This window comes from Lissotriton helveticus, chromosome 2_1 (assembly GCF_964261635.1).
Source record: "Lissotriton helveticus chromosome 2_1, aLisHel1.1, whole genome shotgun sequence".
Lineage (NCBI taxonomy): Eukaryota > Metazoa > Chordata > Amphibia > Caudata > Salamandridae > Lissotriton > Lissotriton helveticus.
The window spans coordinates 1,710,887,205-1,710,910,643 of record NC_136059.1 but is presented as its reverse complement, the minus strand read 5'-3'; positions in this window follow the sequence as shown (position 1 = coordinate 1,710,910,643).

The following is a 23,439-nucleotide window of genomic DNA, read 5'->3' as shown; positions in this document are numbered from 1 at the left end:
ATGGTTTTATTATTGTGCCTGTACATATTTTATTGCACTTTTATGGTCTTTGACCGAAATAAAGTTATCAAATGAATGAATGAATGAAAGTAATGTAAAATTGAGCAAATCTGTAAACTAATAGAGTTCCGGGATTGCAGGCCTTCTACCCCTATGCGTTACTTCTGTCCTTGAATCTTCTGAAGGATCACTGTTGATTGATGGAAATCTAAAATTCCTTGGTTGGGCATAATTCGCAGGATTTGGCTTTTCACCCATTAAGGTTTCTCATAAAGCAGACTTTCAAATCCGATTCCATATTACACCAGAAGCCCATAAAGTGCCTTGACTGTCAGCTTCATTTAATCTTCTCTGTGTAAGTGCACACAATTTCTCGCTGCCTGGTTTGTAATTTTTGTAGTGGGATCATGAATTTTTATGGAATGCCACTTTGATCACTATAAATTAGTCCAGGCGTGCCATCACCAGAGCTCTGGTCCTCTCCAGTCACTGGTCATTTTGGAGTGTTCGGTGTCTTTTCCGTATGGGTGGAAGTAGAAGGATGATGTTCTTGACAGCGGCATTGATTTGAGTGAAGGTGAGATTGTAATCTAGAATGATTCTAGATCCCTCACTTGCTCTTAGGATTTTTTGAGGAGGGCCTTTGTTTGAAGGTCAGTTGAAGTGGGCAGAATCTATGCATGAGATTAGCTTTTGAACAGATGCAGATTTCTATCATGTAATGGATGACGTTGAGGCACTCTAAAAGGTCAACCATTCTCTGTGCATTGTTTTATAGGTGGGTGTTAAACATAGGGGCATATTACAAAAGAAGTGGCGGTGGGCGGAAGAAGTGGCGGTGGGCGGCGTTAGCCTCCTTGGCCTAACCCCACGCCCCGCCACTTCTGAAATGCAGTGCTGCACCGTATTTACAAGAATACGGTGCAGCACTGCATTACCCCTGCGATGGCACTAATTACAGCTGCCTAGCAACAACGCAGGCACCCTTGCATCATGGTGCAAGGGTGCATGCGTTGAGGAGAAGGATTGCTTATATGCAGGAAGATAACCCTTCCTGCACATAAACAATCTGAAATGGCGTTTTGAAACTGCTATGTGTGCTGCTTTGTGGAGCACATATAGAAGTTGTAACCTGTAATTTTTTTAATAATTGTTTATGTGCAGGAAGGGACACCTTCCTGCACATAAACAAGCATTCATGGCGTTTTGCTATTTCTATGTGTGCTGAGCAATGCAGCACACATGGAAACAGCAAAAAAAATAGAAATAAAGTATTTCTTCTCATTTCACCAGGGTAAGACCAGGTATTTACTGGTCTTAATTTTGGAGCTGCTTCATATTTATGCCAATATGGAGCAGCATCAAAATAAATAATTATTGCGGTGGAATGCCCACCACAACGCTTATTGCCCGCTCCTTTCAGGCTCAGTATAGCGTGAAAGAGTGCCTTATTTACAAGGCAGCATTAAGACAGGTTAAGTGGCGATAGGGGCTTGTTAATATGCCCCTTAGTGCCATCCACATTCATTTGAAAGTGCACCTCCTACTTATCAAAAACTTGCCTGAGGATTCATATGTCCTCATCATGGTATGAATGTCAGGGTAATGCGAGGTCCTTCAACCAACAGAACTGTCAGAAGGGCAAGCCATCAAAAGGGGAGAGAAAGATGATAAAATTGTGAAGATTTTTTGCATCAATTCAGAGGTGTCTGCTGATTGGCACAGCTTCATCGTAGTTTGCTATTTTCAAAACAAAAACAAGTGGTTAACCAAAATGCTCCACCATGAGTATGCACCACACTTTATGACAGTACGCACATTAGAATGATACTTTGATTTGGACCAATAAACTTTTGATAGAACGTCTACTGTCAAACGGGATATAAAATCTAATGTCAAACCGTTCCATTTCTACAAGTGAAATATGCAGAGTATAAATTAACTCAAATCTTTTAAGCACCATAATTTGACATTAGTTAACAAGTGTCCTTCTACTAGTAGTAGCATTGTTACTGAATTAAAGATTAAGGGCCTCATTTATGAAAAATGTCTCATCGCTGCGGTAAAACAGCCATGCAACACTTTTCAGCGTGCCCTCCTTGCAACACCATGGGTACTCCGTATTTACTGTATGGCTCTCCATGTCGCAAGGATTGACAGATATGGCAGGAATCCTGCCTTATCTGTCTGCGCAAAAATGTTACATTGCTGGAGTGTGTCTGGAAACAGACATATCTCCAGCGATGTGTCATTTCACATAGGGAAAGCCCCATGTGAGAAGGCCTGTGTCAGTCCTTCCCTCTGCTTCAAGCAGGTAAAAGGATTTGACGCAGTGAGGCCGTAGAAGTGTTGCAGTGAAATCTCTTAGATTTCACTGCAACACTTGTACGAGCCTTTTCTGCACCACAACGCCCACCCTTCGCACATTATACCTGAGGCATGTATAATGTAGCACAGGGGTTTACAAAGTGACGCATCCGCCTATATGTGTCACTTTGAAATATGACGCAGTGTAATGGATATCTTACGCCATCGCAGCGTCACAAAAAGTGATGCAGCAGCAGCATAAGGGCCTCATAAATAAGGCCCTAACATCCTTTTTACTCAATATATCCTTATGATGACAGCAACCCATCTTGTACCTCCCTATTTCTCTGAGCAAACAACTTCCTGTACCAATCTAAGCTTGCTTAAACAAAGCCTACACTCCTTTCTTTCCAAGCAAACCTCTTGGAGCATTATAACATGGGCCACACAATCCCTAATATATTCTGCGGCTCAACCCTGCTTCCTCCTGGACTTCAAACCATTTACATTCCAGGTTTCTATTTTTAATTTCACATCAGGGATTGATTTCCCTAGTTTCCCATTGTCACTTTCCTTGAGGTCTCCTACCTAGAACCATACAATTAGCTGTATCTGATCTTGCTGCGTTTCCCATTACTGCTATTCTGTGAGATGAGGACTTATTTTTTAACTTTTTCCCACTATGTTCCACACCCAATGTGCTCCTCCTCCCACCCTGAGGAACACCCCCCTCACTTATCCAAAGGCCTAGCGTCCACCATTTGCAAGCTCAAACTTGAGACTAGGCGCCTACCTTTCTTTATGCATATTCAGTGTATATGGATGAAAAACATTCCTAATACTCTCGTAATTTCACCTTTGTAACCTTGTTATAACAGCTGGTACATGTCTCCATAGGCATCTTTCATCTGTGCTATTAGAGCATCAACTTCGGCCGGATCGAGAATAATGTGTGTTTTATTCCTTCACATGATTCTTAACATTGCAGGGAACTTCATCTGCACCTTAGACCCCAGTTTTTGTAGATCATCCCCCCTGGAGCCTAACTCCAATTGTCTTTCCCCCAGATTCATCAAAGTCCCGTTTTGCGAATCCTCGATAGCGATTTTTAAGGAATCGCTATTACAGACTCGCAAAACGGGATGCATGTAGAAATCGCAATATTTTTTGTGATTTCTACTGCTTCCTTATTTGCGATTCGGTAATTGCTAATCGCAAATAAGGAATGGCTTTCCCATTCATTCCTATGGGCCTAAAGGCCCATAGGAATGAATGGGGAGTCATTCCTTATTTGCGATTAGCAATTAGCGAATCGCAAATAAGGAAGTGAATTTAAGGGTGCCAGGGTGTCCAAAGGACACCCTGTAGCACCCCTGAAATGGTAAGGTACACTGGTGTTGCGCATGTCCAAAGGACATGTGTGTGTGTAACATACAACTTAGAAAAATGCACTGAAGTGCATTTTTCTAAGTTTTCGCTATTTACCACGTAATTAGACTACGCGGTAAATAGCGGCCCCAGATTGCGAATTCGCAATTTTAATATGGTTCATGGATTGCATTTAAGGAATCTCAAATTGAGATTCCTTAAATGCAATTATCCGCAATTTAGCGTTTTCTCAAATTGCGATTTTTGCATTTGGGTTGATGAATCCCAAATGCAAAAATAGCGGTCGCAAAGGGACAGATTCTCAGAATCTGGCCCTTTGCGAGCCGATTTCGGCTTCTTGAATCTGGCTGTAAGTCCCTGCATTGAGCGTGAGACAACGAGCACACGCGCCACGTCTCAGGCTGATCAGAATTTAAGCTGTGCTGTCGGATCCCACGGCCCTCTGCCTTTTTAGACGCACGGCTCTCCGGGGCGACAGATTTACGCTGTTGCCGTTTTGCACGCCTAACCCCTTGAGCATGGTTTTATGCGTCCATTTAATTTTGGGTTTTTGTTTTTGTATTACTCAGAAATCAGGCTAGCTGACCATTCCTTGGCGGCTTTATGTTAATGTTATGACACAACGAGGACGGTGACTTTTCAGCCCTTCCTCGTAAGTGGATCCATTGTTATGTTTAACTGTGGCCCACTGCGCACCCAGAGTCCGAGTTCTTTATGAACGCTGCCTTTAATTTAATTTATTGTATTTCACAGATGCATTCACTGATGTTATCACCTTTTAAATTCGTTCTGACATGGATCCTTCCTGCCTCATGACCCGTGTGTAACACGCAACTCACGGTAATTTTCCACTACACTTGCTCTCTCGTATAATATACCTGGATCCTTGCAGACCATTCCTGATTTTGATCCCCTTTTCTTGTACTCTAGGAAGTCCGCCCCCAGCATTCCCCTGTCCTGAGGAAGACCCTCCTGTAAGGTCCAACTACTCCCTATTACTTTGTGGGGTCCAAACTTCGACAACCAGCCCACCTGCCAGCTTCTACCCCGAGCCGATTGATTTATGCAGAAACTTTAGAAGCATGGCATGGCACAATTTATGAGCATTCATTGTATATTACTCTGGCTCTGTGCTGAAGCCAGGATTGAGAATTGCTTTGATTAAGGTCACATGACCTTCACTCTATCACTTCCCTAACCCTGCGCCACTCTTTTTCACTGACACTCTCCTTCCCTTACCCTTTGGGGCACTAATGTTTTTTTAGATTACATTTTGCATTTTTGTGCGTAATACATTGTTATATGGCGCATTGTGATTAAATAACAGTGTACCTTACAGTTTCTTTAGATTTAGTTTATTAATGTTTGATTCTTATACTAATTTATATTTTTGTGAATAATAGTGTACTGGGACCCTTTTCCTTTTGTACACCTGCCGACACCGGCATGTGTCGAAGAGGGCCCACCGCGTGCCGGTGCACGCTCCAAGCCTGAGACCCGCGACCCTGGCAACTTGCTACGACCATCACAGCCTCCGCGAGCAAGTCCCGCAGTACTCCTTTCTCATTTACATACTCTACCGGCTGACACAGAGGACTAGTAGGTCTAGTAGGTCACACATTTGGAAGTCTTGAATACACGATGGCAGACGGCAATGTTTATGGCTGACTTGAAGTCACTATACTCCATTCGATGTGTTGCCACCAAGTCTGTGCATAGCATTCCAACAACACATGTCTGTGGGCAACTGCTGACCGCTGCCTCCGGCCTACAATGTGGTCAAGTAGGGCACACATTTGGGACTGAGTCTTGATTTAGCAATGGCGGAGTTCATATCATTGTACCAGCATCATCGCAGACTCCCTCCCCTCTCAGCCCGGGTGCGACTAAGTCTGTTCCCCGACATTCATGGACACTCTCTGGTTGAACCTTGGTGGCGTCTGAGTGAATGGACTGGGGGTTGTCTTCATCCTCATGTAGCTGATATGGAAATGTTGATGGAAACGAGGCTGTAGCACTCCACTCCTCCATTTGCTGCTTCCGGATGGCTTATGCCCTCTGCTTCATGCCCTTGGGTACACATTCCACTGTCCCCCGCAACCCTCCACCACAATGACCTCAGAAATTGATGAGGACTCGCTCAGTCCGCATGGCCCTGCCTCGGTGCATCACAAGGCACCGTCCTAAGGCGGGGTGCCTGTGCCGGTCGCTGTGCATCGGGGCCAGTAACTCTGTGCTGGTCAAGTCTGGGACCCTTTCTTTTGGGACATTGGATGGCCTCTGAGACAAAGGCCTTGGGTTCATCAACGCCATATGTATGTAGCCCTGCACTGTCCGCTACCTCTGGCCTCAACTGTGGCCCACCAGGGCTCACACAACAAATCGAGTCCAGACCGGCACGAACGTTGCATCACCGCAGGAGGCTCACGCCACCACCGCCAGGACCACCTCCAAATGCCATCTGCCAGAGTTGAAATAGTGGTACTGGCAGAATAATGGATTTGTTCACACCTGTCATGGATGCCATCATTTGCTTGGTACCCTGCTCAGCACTCCAGGTGCCACTAACTCAATGCACCATGAGGCATTGTCCATTACTGTTTTGGTTATGTGCTGTGGCGAGTTCACGCAGCAATGTCTCCTCAGGCATTGTGGTAGACCTGGGACGATGATGGGTAAGACAATGCAGGTTTGACTCTCCCCACTGCAGCTGCATCAGATATATCCTGTAGGTACCCAATCCTAGACATTTTGTTCACATGAGCGCGCTCAGCTCTAGTGCCCCAACCTCAGTGCAGTGCAACTCAAGGACACTTCTATTTGCTCATTGGGTGGCCTCTGTACTTGCTCCGGCTACCACCATGATGCACCGCTGTTGTCTCTGTAATGCTGGTGTTTACTGTTTCCTTCTTCATAGTGTTCACTGTTCCAGTTGTTGCCAGCACCAACCACTCCGTGAGGACTGGCTTACACTCACCCCACACACATCCAGCACAGGCGTAACTATACATGTGACCCGTAGCCAGTTCCACAAACTATCTGCGTGTGTCCCTTTGGTCATGATGTGTGCATGAGGGCCCCTGGCCCTACAACATTACAGGGCCAGGGCGGACGCAGCCATGTCCTCGCAGGCAGCGTGTTAGTGCTTGGACATGTAGCTTTGCCGTCTGCCACTCATTACGTAAGGGGAGTATACTAGATCGTCGTACTGTGGTCCAGCATGGGTATGTGAATGGTAATTCCGGGGCTCTGGGCATGGTTCAGTACAGAGAATGTGCAAATGCATGTGTCTCTGTCGTAGTGTGGGTCTCCTTTGTGAGGTGCAGGTTTGCCCTGATGGGACTTGAAGACCCCTTATGCCATGTTATTCGGCTTCCTTGAGCCCTGACCCCACCAGCACCTGTACTCCTTTAGGCATTCTGACACCTGGCATTTGACTGCGATGTGTGCCTCGGTGGCGTGTTGGGTGCATGCCGTGCTTGCTGGTGCTTCCTGCTGTGTGGTCTATGCAGGGGCTGTGTTCTCCTCAATGGAGCTTGTCTGCCCTGGTGATGGGTTGCCTGGGATGTCCATGAGTTGTAGTAGGGCGTCGGTGTTTAAGGTGTGGTGGACGTCTCCAGCATCACTGATGGTCTGGTCTGCTGGAGGTGTTATTTGTCCCTCTGCAATGTAAAGGGGAGATGCATGTTACCATTCTGTTGACATGTATGTTTGCGCATTGTTCTTGGTGACATGCAGACTGTATGACAATGGACATTGGGACTGTTTGGGCGTTGTTGCCAATTTGATGGGGACAGTGGACCTTTGTACTATGTGACGGATGTGATGTTGTATGTGTACGTATGAATCTAACGGTTTCCTGCTCTGTTCGAAGTGTTTGGCCTTTTTCTGCGCATGAGTGGGCCCAGTTGTGTCCCCTGTTCTGCAGTGTCGGTGTTGCACTTTCTACAACATTGGCGTGGGATGTGATGTTTTTGCTATCTATGTGTGCTGCAATGTGCCACGGGGATCAGGGACATGATCCAGGGTCATTGTGGGTGTGCAGTGTGCTACACATCGTTGTGCATGTGTGTCAGTGTGCCCATCTCCCACCGTCCGCCCAGTCCCTGGTCATTGCTCACCCTGTTGATGTTGTGTCCGGTCCTCTCGAGCTGTGTGCTGACTCCCACCTCCTTGCACCGTCTCTACACTGATGACTGTGGCCTTCATTTCCTCCAGCTCTTCCTGTGGCGCAGGACTCTCACCTTCTGTGACCGTTGCTGCTTCTTGTTGACAGCAGGTTTGTGCTTGGTATGGCTTTTCACATCATGCCAGCGCCTCTTGCCCTCCTTGTCACTCCGACATCATTCACGTTAGTCTCATTGTGGGTCAGTTGATGGTAGTGTACTGTCACCTCCGTGACGCTGACCTGGTTTTTCTGTGGACTGCACCCCATCTTCCTCTTCTTCTTGGCCTTCCGGGGTTCCTTGCTGGTGGTCTGTGGGGCTTGATGGGGTTGGCGTTGGCCTCTGCACTGTGTCCAGGTGCATCCTTGTTGCTTCGCACTTTGGATTGTTTCTGGTGTGTTGTTTTTGTAGCTTTTATAGAGCATTTTCCCACCAAACGCGTGGGATTTGCAGGCCTGCCGCTGGTTTTCGCTGCTTTTTGTATTGCGATTGGCCTCATCATAACTTTTTTTGCGTTGGTGTATCGCATTTTTGCCGCGTGGCCTTGATTTTAACGTAGTCATTTGACGCGTTATCTGGAGACTGTCGCATGGTAACGCTGTGTTGTGAATACTTAGTTAACACAGCGTAATTTTCCTGCGATGTTCAGTGTTGTGTTAATTTACTTTTGCAATGGTTTTTTACACATGCTTGAGAATATGCCCCAATGTCAGTACATTTGTGTGGCACATTGCATAAGTGTGCAAATGAGAAATAGCATTTCTATCAGACAAACTAGAGCTACAAACTTCCCTAAATATACGTAGGACTTAACCACCTAAATATTCCGACCCCAGATGTCACAAATACTTTGTATTGTTTACACAATATTTGACTGTGAAAACAAAAATTGTAGTTTCCTGGGTGTCCCGTCTATTATTACTATGTTTTCTGCAAATAGGAGGCAATGTATTAACTCACTATCTACCTTAGGAGGGACTACGTTGCATGCAGAATTTTTTAGGGGAAGATTTACTGCATAAAGGGAACACAATAGAGGTGCTGACAGACAGACTTGTTTCAGGCAGCTCCTCTACGGGGGTGTGGGGGCGTCGCCCCACTGCTTTCTCGCAGTGCTGCAAGGCAGAAAAATAAAATGGTAAAACTACCATTTTATATTTCTGTTTCTCGCACTGCGAGAAAGCAGAAGTACCTGGAGTGCCTGGTTGGGGGCGATCGGGTGGGCGGTCCTGCTCAAGGGCGGGGGGGAGTGGCTTTGACCACTGTTTTTCGGTTTTTTTGAGGGGGTTTCTATCTTTAGTCCTCATTTTACGAAAAGATGCTCTGGTTTCAAGAAGATAGGGCCAGTCAGACCAGTAAGAAGCAAGAAAGCATCCGGTCACTCCATACCAGAGGGTGGGCACATTTTTACTCCGGGGTCTGTTGTCAGAGTAGACCTCCTAGGTTGACCATGGCCCCTGTTCTTCAACAGGCCAGTGTATTTAAACTTAACTAAGCCACAATCAGGCTGCACTACTTATAGCGCGCTGATCCACTAGCTCGCTGTACACCACATCCCTCTTGAGGCACAGCCGGGAGAGGAAAAATAACGCTGCTAAAATTGCCTATTTGCACATGTTTGTAACTGCTTTTAATTGAATTGTAAAAACTTGAATTTTATCTGCCCTCCTCAGAGCGGAGCTAGCGCTCAGAGGGAGTGTTTGAGAGAGCCCTCCTCAGTCGCCATCGGCCACCAGGAATCGAGGGACACGCCCCCCCTTGTAGCCACGCCCACTTTACTACTTATAGCGCGCTGATCCACTAGCTCGCTGTACACCACATCTCTCTTGAGGCACAGCCGGGAGAGGAAAAATAACGCTGCTAAAATTGCCTATTTGCACATGTTTGTAACTGCTTTTAATTGAATTGTAAAAACTTGAATTTTATCTGCCCTCCTCAGAGCGGAACTAGCGCTCAGAGGGAGTGTTTGAGAGAGCCCTCCTCAGCCGCCATCGGCCACGAGGAATCGAGGGACACGCCCCCCCCCTTGTAGCCACGCCCACTTTACTACTTATAGCGCGCTGATCCACTAGCTCGCTGTACACCACATCCCTCTTGAGGCACAGCCGGGAGAGGAAAAATAACGCTGCTAAAATTGCCTATTTGCACATGTTTGTAACTGCTTTTAATTGAATTGTAAAAACTTGAATTTTATCTGCCCTCCTCAGAGCAGAGCTAGCGCTCAGAGGGAGTGTTTGAGAGAGCCCTCCTCAGCCGCCATCGGCCACGAGGAATCGAGAGACACGCCCCCCCCCTTGTAGCCACGCCCACTTTACTACTTATAGCGCGCTGATCCACTAGCTCGCTGTACACCACATCCCTCTTGAGGCACAGCCGGGAGAGGAAAAATAACGCTGCTAAAATTGCCTATTTGCACGTTTGTAACTGCTTTTAATTGAATTGTAAAAACTTGAATTTTATCTGCCCTCCTCAGAGCGGAGCTAGCGCTCAGAGGGAGTGTTTGAGAGAGCCCTCCTCAGCCGCCATCGGCCACGAGGAATCGAGGGACACGCCCCCCCCTTGTAGCCACGCCCACTTTACTACTTATAGCGCGCTGATCCACTAGCTCGCTGTACACCACATCCCTCTTGAGGCACAGCCGGGAGAGGAAAAATAACGCTGCTAAAATTGCCTATTTGCACATGTTTGTAACTGCTTTTAATTGAATTGTAAAAACTTGAATTTTATCTGCCCTCCTCAGAGCGGAGCTAGCGCTCAGAGGGAGTGTTTGAGAGAGCCCTCCTCAGCCGCCATCGGCCATGAGGAATCGAGGGACACGCCCCCCCCTTGTAGCCACGCCCACTTTACTACTTATAGCGCGCTGATCCACTAGCTCGCTGTACACCACATCCCTCTTGAGGCACAGCCGGGAGAGGAAAAATAACGCTGCTAAAATTGCCTATTTGCACATGTTTGTAACTGCTTTTAATTGAATTGTAAAAACTTGAATTTTATCTGCCCTCCTCAGAGCGGAGCTAGCGCTCAGAGGGAGTGTTTGAGAGAGCCCTCCTCAGCCGCCATCGGCCACGAGGAATCGAGGGACATGCCCCCCCCCTTGTAGCCACGCCCACTTTACTACTTATAGCGCGCTGATCCACTAGCTCGCTGTACACCACATCCCTCTTGAGGCACAGCCGGGAGAGGAAAAATAACGCTGCTAAAATTGCCTATTTGCACATGTTTGTAACTGCTTTTAATTGAATTGTAAAAACTTGAATTTTATCTGCCCTCCTCAGAGCGGAGCTAGCGCTCAGAGGGAGTGTTTGAGAGAGCCCTCCTCAGCCGCCATCGGCCACGAGGAATCGAGGGACACGCCCCCCCTTGTAGCCACGCCCACTTTACTACTTATAGCGCGCTGATCCACTAGCTCGCTGTACACCACATCCCTTTTGAGGCACAGCCGGGAGAGGAAAAATAACGCTGCTAAAATTGCCTATTTGCACATGTTTGTAACTGCTTTTAATTGAATTGTAAAAACTTGAATTTTATCTGCCCTCCTCAGAGCGGAGCTAGCGCTCAGAGGGAGTGTTTGAGAGAGCCCTCCTCAGCCGCCATCGGCCACGAGGAATCGAGGGACACGCCCCCCCCTTGTAGCCACGCCCACTTTACTACTTATAGCGCGCTGATCCACTAGCTCGCTGTACACCACATCCCTCTTGAGGCACAGCCGGGAGAGGAAAAATAACGCTGCTAAAATTGCCTATTTGCACATGTTTGTAACTGCTTTTAATTGAATTGTAAAAACTTGAATTTTATCTGCCCTCCTCAGAGCGGAGCTAGCGCTCAGAGGGAGTGTTTGAGAGAGCCCTCCTCAGCCGCCATCGGCCACGAGGAATCGAGGGACACGCCCCCCCCCTTGTAGCCACGCCCACTTTACTACTTATAGCGCGCTGATCCACTAGCTCGCTGTACACCACATCCCTCTTGAGGCACAGCCGGGAGAGGAAAAATAACGCTGCTAAAATTGCCTATTTGCACATGTTTGTAACTGCCTTTAATTGAATTGTAAAAACTTGAATTTTATCTGCCCTCCTCAGAGCGGAGCTAGCGCTCAGAGGGAGTGTTTGAGAGAGCCCTCCTCAGCCGCCATCGGCCACGAGGAATCGAGGGACACGCCCACTAAACCGTCCCAATAAATATGTGCATGCACAGGAAGCGCAGCGGACGAGCGCAGCGGGCGCGACGAATGCGCGCATAAGGCAAGCTCGTCTGCGCTGGTCCGCGCCGAGTCCGGGCCAGGGGCCAGCCCCCCTGCCCCCCCAACAATCCATCGCATTTCCTATAGTGCCGACTTCCTTCATAGTTTGAGGGCCCCCATGGACAAACACTGTTGTCACAGTTTTGTCGCCGACAACCTACCTCAACTATGTCCGGAGTGCCGCAAACCCCTCAAACCCACTATAACCGTCAAACCACTCAACAACTTTCGGATGTTTTTGCTGAATTGCCGCTCCCTTCCCAAACACTCAGCCGAAATAATGCTGTTAATAGATGAACACTCACCTTACATTCTGTTCCTTACAGAAACCTGGCTTTCCCTGGAAGCCGACCCAGCCGTTATAGCTGTGCTTCCCGCAGGGTTTCAAATCCTACGCCAGGATCGGCCAAAAGGGAGGGGAGGTGGCCTGGCTATAATACACAAAGAACAGTTCAACTGCAGAGTGGCGGCGGAAACCATTCTAGACTGTGAAAGTCTTACCTTTCATATAGAACTGTCCCCCAATCAGAGCCTTTCGGGCACCTTGATTTATCGACCACCAGGCCCCCCGGGACAGTTTCACGTCAGCTTACCAACTAATGTATCCGAACGTATCTTTTCTACACCCAACTTTATCCTGTTGGGTGATTTTAACTTCCACTTTGATTCACCCTCTGACCTTACAGCTTCGACTCTAACAAGCGACCTAGCAGCTATGTTACTCTCACAACGGGTTACCCTGCCCACACACGTAAAAGGTCATCTACTTGACCCAGTCTTCACCAACTGCATCGATCTCCTTACCAGTCGCCCCATACCCCTCCCATGGACGGATCATTTCCTGATCCCCATCAACTGGACTATACCTAAGCCCCCTGAACATACCCCCATTACTAGATTCAGGAGAACCTGGTCCCACCTTGTGACTGACAGGTGGACCAACGCACTCACAGAGTCCCGTCCCATGATCACGGAGAACTCCGATTCAGCCAATCTGGCCTACGTCAACTGGATCTCCCAATCCCTGGACATCGCCCTCCCGAAAAAGGAAGTGACGCTTAAACGCCCCCACAAAACTGCCCCGTGGTACACGGAGAACCTGAGAGAGAAAAAACGGTGCTGCAGGCAACTCGAAAGACGCTGGCGAATTGATTACGCAGCAGCAGATAAAACCCGTTACCGAGAAGCTATTATTAATTACAAAAACCTGATAAAGGAAGCCCAGGCCGTCTACTTCTCGGAGAAAATTGTCCTTGCCAAATCAAAGCCGAAGGAAATTTTCAAAATCATTAATCTACTTACTAAACACCCCCCAGTCCATCAGTGGATAAGCCCGTCTCCCACTGCAACAAGGTGGCAGAATTCTTCCATCAGAAAATCAGTTCCATCTACTCGACCTTCCCACGAACCAACTCCCCCCCGTCAATTATGCCTCCACATCCCGTTGAGCCTACGTATAATTCCCAATCACCCACGCTACATCACTTTCCTCCACTGGAACCTGCCCTGCTGGAGTCCTTGGCACGCAAGGTCAAATCCGGTTCCCCCAACGATCCTGCTCCCCCAGAGATAATAATGACAGCCGCCCAAACCATCCCACCCACACTGAGGGAAGTGCTAAACACCTCCATCTCCGAGGGCACAGTTCCCACAGTCTGGAAGCAGGCCATGGTGAAGGCCCTGCTGAAAAAGCCCAGTCTGGACCCCTCGGATATGAGCAATTACCGCCCAATATCCCTGCTCCCCTGGGCGAGCAAGGTCCTGGAGAAGTACATAAATCTCCAACTCACCAATTTTTTAGAAACACACCTTCTTCTGGACCCCACCCAAACTGGCTTCAGACCCAAACATGGGACCGAGACCGCCCTCCTCATGGTCACCGAGGAGGCCAGGAAAATCCTAGACCAGGGAGGATCAGTGGCAGTGATCCTCCTTGATCTCAGTGCGGCCTTCGATACGGTCAGCCATGTCACCTTGCTGGACCGTATGGCCCAGGTTGGGATCAGGGGCAGAGCATGGTCCTGGTTCCGGTCTTTCCTGGAGGATAGATCTTTCCAGGTGTTTGATGGTGATTCAGTCTCCACCAGCATTCCCCTGAACTGTGGCGTCCCCCAGGGATCCTCCCTGAGCCCGGCTCTCTTCAATCTGTACATGAGGCCGCTGGCTGATGTCGTCCGACCGTATGGGATCAAGATCATTTCCTACGCGGACGACACGCAGCTAGTGGTCTCCCTTACACAGGAGACCAACCCACCTGTACAGAGCGGACTCAGGGAGTGCCTAGAAGAGGTAAAATCCTGGATGTACCTCTCATCCTTAAAACTAAACGGAGACAAGACCGAGCTTATGGTCCTCGGCAATTCGGTCTCCAACCTCCCGACCAATCTTTGGCCACCCAGTTTGGGCCCTTCCCCCACCCCCAAAAACAGTATTAAAAGTTTGGGAATTTGGTTGGACAAATCACTCTCCTTCGATGTACAATCCACCAAACTCTCGGCCACCTGCTTTGGCATCATGAAGATGCTTAAAAAAATCTTCCCCCTCCTTCCCATGGAAGCCAAGCAGGCAGCGATACAAGGCCTGATTCAATCCCGCCTTGATTTTAATAACATCCTTTACCTCAGAGCCCCTGAATCCACTCTGAGGAGGCTGCAGACAGCGTAAAATTGTGCTGCACGTCTGCTACTCAACATCCCTCGCAGACAGTCAGTCAGATCCGGGCTGGCCTCTCTCCACTGGCTACCTGTGCGTCAAAGGGTGCTGTTCAAAGCCTTATGCATAGCCCACCAGTCTTTCTGGAACTCTGGCCCCAAGATCACACAGGACCTGATCCATCACTACAGGCCCAACAGGAACCTAAGATCAGATCAATCTTTTTTAGCAGTCACCCCGAGAGTAAGGAGATCCAGAGCTGGAGGTAGGTATTTCACCTACAATGCGGCGAAGGCCTGGAACACCCTTCCACCGCATCTAAGATCCAACTCTAACCTCACGACATTCCGTAAACAATTGAAAACCTTCCTGTTCCATCTAACCTAAACTCCTCCCTCTCCCGTGCCTCCCCCCTCTGTCGGACCTGGTATTCACAGCGCTTGGACGCCTCCGGGCAGCAATTCGCGCTATATAAATCCGCATCAAATCAAATCAAATCAAAAATCATAACGGCCTGTAGAGCAAGTTGGTAATCATTGGACCATTGGGTGCACAAATTATATTTCTTACATTAGTGAAGAGGAAAGAATAGCCCCCACAGAAACAAAAAGTATCAATAAATGATGCCTATAAAAAAGAAGTTGTGAAAATTATATTCATTGAGTGAAACTAGAAACATAAGTTGTAAACCAGGAGTTGCAGAGATCCCAAAATATTGTTTTCTTAACCCACTTGTTTGCTCGATCAAGTTGTGAAGTTCGCCGTATTGAGTCAATCCATTACATTTTAGTGGGGGAAGAGGGGAGGATCCATTTTACACATATCTCCCTTTGCGCCAGAAGTATCAAGACAAAAAAAGCGCCCTCTGGTTTTTAGAGAATATTACATTTTCCACCCCACCTGGGATCACCCAGAAGATAATGAGGTTCCAGTCAACCCAACTTCTCTGCCCATAATATTGGAGATGATCTTACCCACGTGATTCCAGAAGGGCTGAATTGAAGGACACTGCCAGAACATATGGCTCATGTTGTTCTCGTCACATGCCGGGCACTTCTTTATCACTCCATTCCCCATCTTTGGCAATTTCTGTGGCATCCAGTATGCCTTAAGGACAGTGAAAAGGTGGCTTTTCTTTAAGGGTGCAGCTTTCACATATGACCACAAAATAGACATAGATACTTGCCCTATGTTTTCGAGGTCTTCACCCGGCAGGTCCTTCTTCCAGCTCTCTGTGAATGGATTCTGCGTGTCCTACCCAGTCTCAATTATTAACCAGTACCATGCGGCTACCTCTTTGTGCATTGTATATCTTGTACAGATCCCATTCACCAGATCACGGTTCCCTTCTATCTCCTTCCCTATCGATTTTATCCAGCTCGAGATCTGATAATATTTGAATTTTGAAACCGAGTTGTTTGATAGTACAGAGAGGCACTGCCATGGAATCAGCTCATTGTCCACAATTAACTGCCCCCACTTAAGTATCCCAGATTTACACAGGGGAAGTGCGAGCGCATCCAATAGGCATGCCGAGGTGCCTGGAGAATCCCATATAGGTGTTTCATCGTTATAGTAAGGTATATGCAGCATTGCCCTTACCTGAGACCAAACTCTAGTTGCAGCAAGGAGGATCTTCAGCCTAACCTTCTTAAAGAATTTGGGGTGGCCAAACTTTAAGAGAAAAATATCTGCTTGATTCCTATAAATCATTGTTAAAGCCTTAAAAAGTGGGGAGAAAGCCGAGATGTTCTTTAATAGCTGACGTGAATTTTTCAGGTGGAAGGAACAGTAGTATAGCTAAAGGTCCGGGGTGGCTGTGCCTCCATGGACTTTTTTCCTCCTAAGCTTCCTCTGAGAAATTCTTGGGATTTTCCTACCCCACATAAAAGAGGAGAACAGCCCCTGTACTTTTCTAAAACCACATCTTATCTATATTTTCACCTATTTGAACCCTAAGATATCTTATTTGATGTTTTAAAAGATCGCTCCTATAGGGGGTATTCCATGACATTAGCTCTGTTTTCAGCTGGTTAATTAAGTAACCAGACACACTCCCAAAGTTTTTCAACTGCTCCCATATCTCGGGGAGTGAGTGCTCTAAATTCCCCATCAAAATCATGAGTTCATCGGTGTATAGACCTATTTTCTTTTCCTAGCCATTAAAACTAAAAGAAGAGATGCCCTTGCAAGATCTTAATTTGCATGCTAGTGGTTTAATATACATATTGAAAAGGAGAGGCAAAATGGGACAGCCCTGTCTGGTTCCTCTGGATATTTTTATTTGTTTTGTTAGGTTGCCATTAACAAGTACCCTAGCAGATGGATTTTTTTGGGGGCAGTCACTGCTGCTATGTAAGTTTCTCCTAGATTAAGACGCTGGATCACTTTGAGTAAGAAGGGCCAACTGACCGTAACGAAAGCTTTTGCAGCGTCACAGGTCATAATCGCTAATGGGATCTCATATAAATTCGCCAGGTCAATTGCTCCAATTAGGTCATGGGTTAATTCATGGAGTTGCCTCCCCTTCATAAATCCCTCTAATCAGGATGTATTATAGACCCCACTACCCTATCTAGCATTTTAGTTAGAATCTGAGTATATATTTTATGGTCACTGTTCAGAAGGGAACTAGGCCTGTACGATTCACAAACTTGTGGGTTTTTATTTGGTTTCAGGATGATGGTAATAGTGGCTTCGTTCCAGAATGAGGGGAGGTCTTGGGCAGCTGTAAAAGCAGAATGAAATAATTGGAGCAAGAATGGAGCTTTGAGAATATTATATATTTTATTTGGGATGGCGTCAGGACCCGCAGCTTTTCCTTTCTTCAGGGTTTTAATAGTATGTAGAACTTCTTCTAAAGTAATTTTGCTGAGACACAAAACATCCTGCATACGTCCCAATCTGGCTTTAGAGCTGATTTTTCTACGGAATCTTCTGGAAGTCACCGAAAACATTAGTCAACAGGTCGACAAAGAAGAGACAGTGGCACTTATTTTATTGAATTTAAGTGCAGCGTTCAACACTGTTTCTCACACTTCTCTCTTAAAAATTCTCCAATCCAATGGTGTTACAGGCCTGGAACTCAAATGGTTGTCCAGCTTTCTATCAAATAGGACCTTTCAGGTCTTCTCCCCAATTACTCATTCCAAGACTCATGTATCCCAGTATGGAGTCCCTCAAGGATCCATTCTTAGTCCATTGCTCTTCAACATCTATGTTAGCCCCCTGGCTACGATTGCTGAGCAAGCAGGGATAACTATATATTCTTATGCAGATGACACACAGCTCATCTTCTTGCTCTCTGCCACGGAGACCTAAAAGACATCAGCGCTCCAGCCGGGACTAAAAAAGATTGCTGACTGGATGAATGATAACAAATTAAAACTAAATGCTGGGAAAACCGAACTCCTCATCTTCGGTAAAAATGAAACTCTCTGGGGCTCTCATCACTGGCCATCAGAAATGGGTGTTCCACCGTCCCGTCTCAATCGGCTCCTAACCTTGGTGTCATCATCGACGACCAATTGTCGATGAAGCAACAAGTGGTTAAAGTGGCCTCCACCTGCTTTGCCATTCTCAAGTGGCTTAGGAATATTCTCTGGATGCTTCCTCTGTCTACGCAAAAACTGTCATCCAGGCCCTGGTAGCTTCCAGATTAGATTACAGCAATGTATTTCATCTGTGGGCAAGCAAGGAAGTGTTCCGTAAGCTGTAGGTAGTCCAGAACTCCACAGCTAGACTGCTTTGCAAACTACCGAAAAGGACGTCCATCTCAGCCTCACTCCGTGAACTTCATTGGCTGAGAATCGATAGCCGTGCCAAATTTAAAGCCCTCTGCTACATGCATAAAATAAACTCTGGTTTAGCCCCTCACTATCTTCGTGCCTTGGTACACCACTACCAACCACCACGCCTACTACGATCCTCTAATTAATACATACAAATTCCAAGTTCCTAGGATCAAATGAGCTAGGATGGGAGGATGGTCCTTTGCTTATCTGGCTTCCTCCCTCTGGAACTCTCTTCCAACTCACTTACGTATCGAACAACACTACTTTCAATTTCGTGAAGGCCTAAAAACCTGGCTTTTTAATGAGTAGTACCTTGAATTCCTTTTTTTCTGTGTCTAACTCTTACCTCTTGTCCATCGTGTTCACAGGTGCGGGAAACCTCCGGTTAGCTGTGCGCTATATAAATTTAATAAATAAAATAATTGAGTTACTCAGGTTATCTCTATCAGAGTCTGGTAGTGTAGGAAGTTGCAAGCCTGTGAAAAAAGCTTCAATATGCTCTTCGCTCAGAATTAAATCTTCAGAGTAGAGATCTTGGAAGAAATGAGCAAAAACCTCCTGAATCTCTGTGTCCTGTGAAATGATTAATCCTGAGGTCGGGCACTTAAGATCCTTCACCATATTCCTGGCGTTGTCCGCATTGGCATTCCACGCGAGGAATTTGCCACATCCCTCTCCATATTCATTGTGAGACAGCCTACTTGCTTCCCATTTCTTTTTAGTTATTGCTTCTAGGTAGTCCGCTAACTCGTTTTTAGCCATGGATAGTTTTTGTATGTTGTTTGAATCATTCGGCGCGTGATCTAATGCGCCTGCTTTAGGTGTATTGATGCTTCTAGCATTTTAATTTCGGCCCCCACTTTCTTATTTTGGGCTATTGAGAGAGAAGTTAATAAGCCTCTCAAAAAGGCCTTATATGTATCCCAAACTATGTGAGGAGATGCAGAGTTTCTATTAAATAAAAATAATTCATTTGTGTCTTTTTTAAATCTATCAATAACTAGTGGTTCGAGGAGTATTGAGAGATTTAATATCCATCTACGCAGGGGGGTCTCTTTGGTAAAACAATTTCCAAAAGAAGTGCTGAGTGATCGGACAAATGTTCTGGGAGATGAGTGACTTTAGTTGTGTCCTTACTGATGGTGCAATCTACCAGGAAAAAGTTGATCCTAGATTGATGACCGCATTTTTTAATATGGGGCTTTGCCACTGTTGTGGGTAACAACTGTTCGGCCCAGGGCGACCAACTCAGTCATGCGCACTCTCCCTTTTTCTCTATGTAGGCTGCTGCATACAGCCTACATAGAGAAAATGACCCGGCTGGGGCGCTCTCTGCTGCGCCTCGCCAATCACAACGCTGCCATTGCAGCGTTGTGATAGGTTTAGGAGAGCAGAAGGAGGGAGTCTGCCTAAACGCGCCAGGAACAGCAGGAGCTGAGGTGGCGGCCGGGATGTGGTCACGGAGGAGGGCAGTTTTTTATTTTATGTGTATATATTTAAATTTTCCACTTCCCTTGTTTCCCCCCACACCCCACGTGAACCCACCCGTCTGTCCGTCCATTTTGCTTGCCGCAACTGAAAGTAACACGTACATTACAGGCCAGCATTTTGCGCATAAATATATTTGATTCATCTATAATTAATAAAAGTGTTCTCAAAGTGCTAAAGTATAAGGAGTGGCTACGCCCAACATGACCTGTGCAGTTTTAAATCAGTTTTGGCGTCATAAGCGCCGGTCATAGCTTTAGTGCTTTCTGAACATTAGGAGAACAGTGTTTGTACCCAGAATGTATTCAGTTAATTGTGTTTCTGGGTAGGGGAAGCTCTCAGTTTTGAAGATAGTTTGCTCATGCCACGTTGAAGAAACATGACACCCTGGTATTTATGTGTATAATATATAACATATCATAGAAATTTATGAATGTTGTAGGTGCCCCTCTGGTGAGAGCATGCCATGGCATTTCAATATGGGCAGTGTCAGCACCCGTAAATCAAACGAGCTAGACTCAAATATGCATTGAGCACGGGACCATGTTATAGACAGAACGGTCTAAGTGATCATCTAATTTCAGTCAAATTTTAATCATGTTAAACAGTATAATTAACATCAGTGTCCCTCAAGTGGAAGTGTGCTTTAACATTAGAATATGGACAGTGTCAGCGTCAGTAAAAAAAAGGAGTACCGGACCTAACTGGCACTGAACTAGTAACCACGTTCTAAATAAAAGGGGTCCCAGTTAAAACCACTAAATGCAGAGGTTGTTGTTTCAATCGGAGCATAACCCTGAATAGCAGAATAAATATCTTTAGTGATAGTATGTCTTAGCATAGGCGTGTGGACAGAGTCTGTGCTCGTAAGTGAAGGGGAGCTGGATTTATTTAGCACTGAAAACGTAACTGCATTTTACGCAAAAACAGTCTTAAATGTGTTTATTCTGTTCTCATTATATTTAAGATTACACTAATTGAAACCTATCTTCTGTTTCCAGGTAGTCTCTATCTTACCATATTTGTGACGAGGAGTCCTAAGGAGCTCACCATGCATTGGAACTGCACATTTTGTTTCCGTTATTTTCATCACTAATTCCGTCTATTCTTCTCATTATTGCTTGAAAATGCACCATTTGCCCACTCTTTTTTCAAAATTTGTTCAGAGGGAGAACCCCCCTAACACCACATAGGTGGTTCAGGCTCTCTCGCTCTGCTCGCTCGCCACAGTGAAGTACGACAATTGTTTTACGCTTCACCACTTTCAAATGTCACTGTTCGCCACTGCCATTATTTGATTGTATCTTATTTGAAAGGCCATGGTTTTCTCCCAATCACAATTGTCACCAAGACTTGGTTTCATGACATAGCTTTACGAGCATGGCTTAAGCAAGGCCTGGAATAATTCTGAATCAATTACTCAATCAGGATTTGTAGAACGCGGCTGCTTCACCCATGAGGGTCTCGAAGGGTGTTGGATCCTGCTGCTTCTTCTCCTATTGGTTATACATCCAGGTCTTGAGGTCCTTCCTGAAATGCTGGAGCGATTGTGAGACTCTGAGGTGCAGGGGGGGGGGGGTTCCAGGTCTTGGCTGCCAAACGGGAGAAGGAACGGCCTACGCTGTTTGTCTGGCAGAGGCACCAGATGTGAGCTAGGGCAAGGGATCCAGGTCTGACTTTTCTGATGGGCTGGTGAAAAGTCACACATTGGTTCGGGTGTGCAGGTCCTTCATTGTGTAGTGCCTTGTATGCGTGGGTGAGTAGGTTTTACTGGCATCTCTTCATGACTGGTAGCCAGAGGAGTTTCCTGAAGTGAGTGGTTATATGCGTCTATCTTGGGGGTTTGAGGATGAGCCTGGCTGCTATGTTCTGGATCGTCTGGAGTTTCTTCTTGAGTTGGGCTGGTATTCCTATCTAGAGAGAGTTGCCATAGTCAAGTTTGCTGGTGATGAGAGCATGCATGGCAGTTCACCTGGTGTTGGTCGGGAGCCATCTGAAAATCTTCCTGAGCATTCGGAGCATGAGGAAGCAGGCGGTGGATATGGCACAGATTTGCTTCTTCATGGATAGCTATCTGTCCAGGATGATGCTGAGCTTGTGGGTTGTTCAGTGGGTATCAGGGTTAGTCACAGCTCCTGGAACCGCCATTCATTGTTCCAGTGTGTGTCCTTACCTTTCCCAAAGATGAGTACATCTGTCTTTTCTGTGTTGAGTTTGAGACAGTTGTTGTTCATCCAGTTGGAAACCTTGTTCATGCACCTTTGGAACTTGTCTTTGATAGTTCTTGGATTGTTGGTCAGAGAGAGGATGAGTTGGATGTCAGCAGCATACGAGATGATGTTGAGTCCATGGCTTTTGACGATGTTGACCAGGAGGGTCATATATGTATTGAAGAGGGTTAGGCTGAGGCATGAGCCTTGAGGTACACAACAGGTGATGTACCTAGGGAGCTAGGAGAAGGGAGGGAGGATTATTTTCAGCATTTTCTTGTGAGATATGATGCTATCCAATTGAGAGCTGATCCTTGGATTCCGAACTGGTGGAGCCTGTTGATCAGTGAGTGGTGGGATATGTTGTCAAAAACTGCTGAGAGGTTGAGGAGGCTGAGGGTCACTGCTTCTCCCTAATCTAACTGCTTTTGGATGTCTTCTGTGGCTGCAAAAAGAGCTGTTTCAGTGCTGTGGTTTGTTCTGAAGCCAGATTGGGGGGATGGGGTTCAGGAGATCGTGGGTCTCCAGGTTTGTGAGCTGATTACTGACTGCCTTCTTGATTACCTTGATTACCTTGGCTGGGAAGGGTTGCAAAGAGATGGGACGGTAGCTCTTCAGTTGTCCAGGTTCTGCAGATGGCTTCTTCAGCAAAGGCTTCCCATGGGCATGTTTCCAAATCTAGGGGAAGTGGGCTGTGGTGATCAAGGAGTTGAGGATCTTGGTGAGTTCTATGCTGATGAGTTGATTGCCCAGCTTGAAAAGTGTGGTAGGGGCAGGGGTTTGCAGGGCTACGAAGTAGATGGATGTCTTGAGGTGAGATGGTGTGGTTGGGCATCAGTCTGCCTGAGTAAGTTGATGCTGTCTGTGGCGGGGTCCTGGGATGCGAAGTCTTGCTAGATGGTGATAATTTAGTTATGGAAAAAGTCTGCAATGGCGTTGCAGAGATCTTGCAAAGGTGTGATGTTGTTTTCTGTTGCTGAAGCTGTGGTGAATTCCTTGATTATGTTGAAAAGTACCTTGCAGTTGTTGAAGCTGTCATTTATAATGGTGGTTAAGGTGATATTTTCTGTGTTTTTCAGGAGATGGTGCTAGTGGTTGAGGGCAACTTTGAAGCGTGTTCGGTCTTCAAGGGTCTTACTGGCTCACCATCTTTATTCTGTCTGTCTGCAGTTATGTTTATGGGTTTTTAGTTCTTC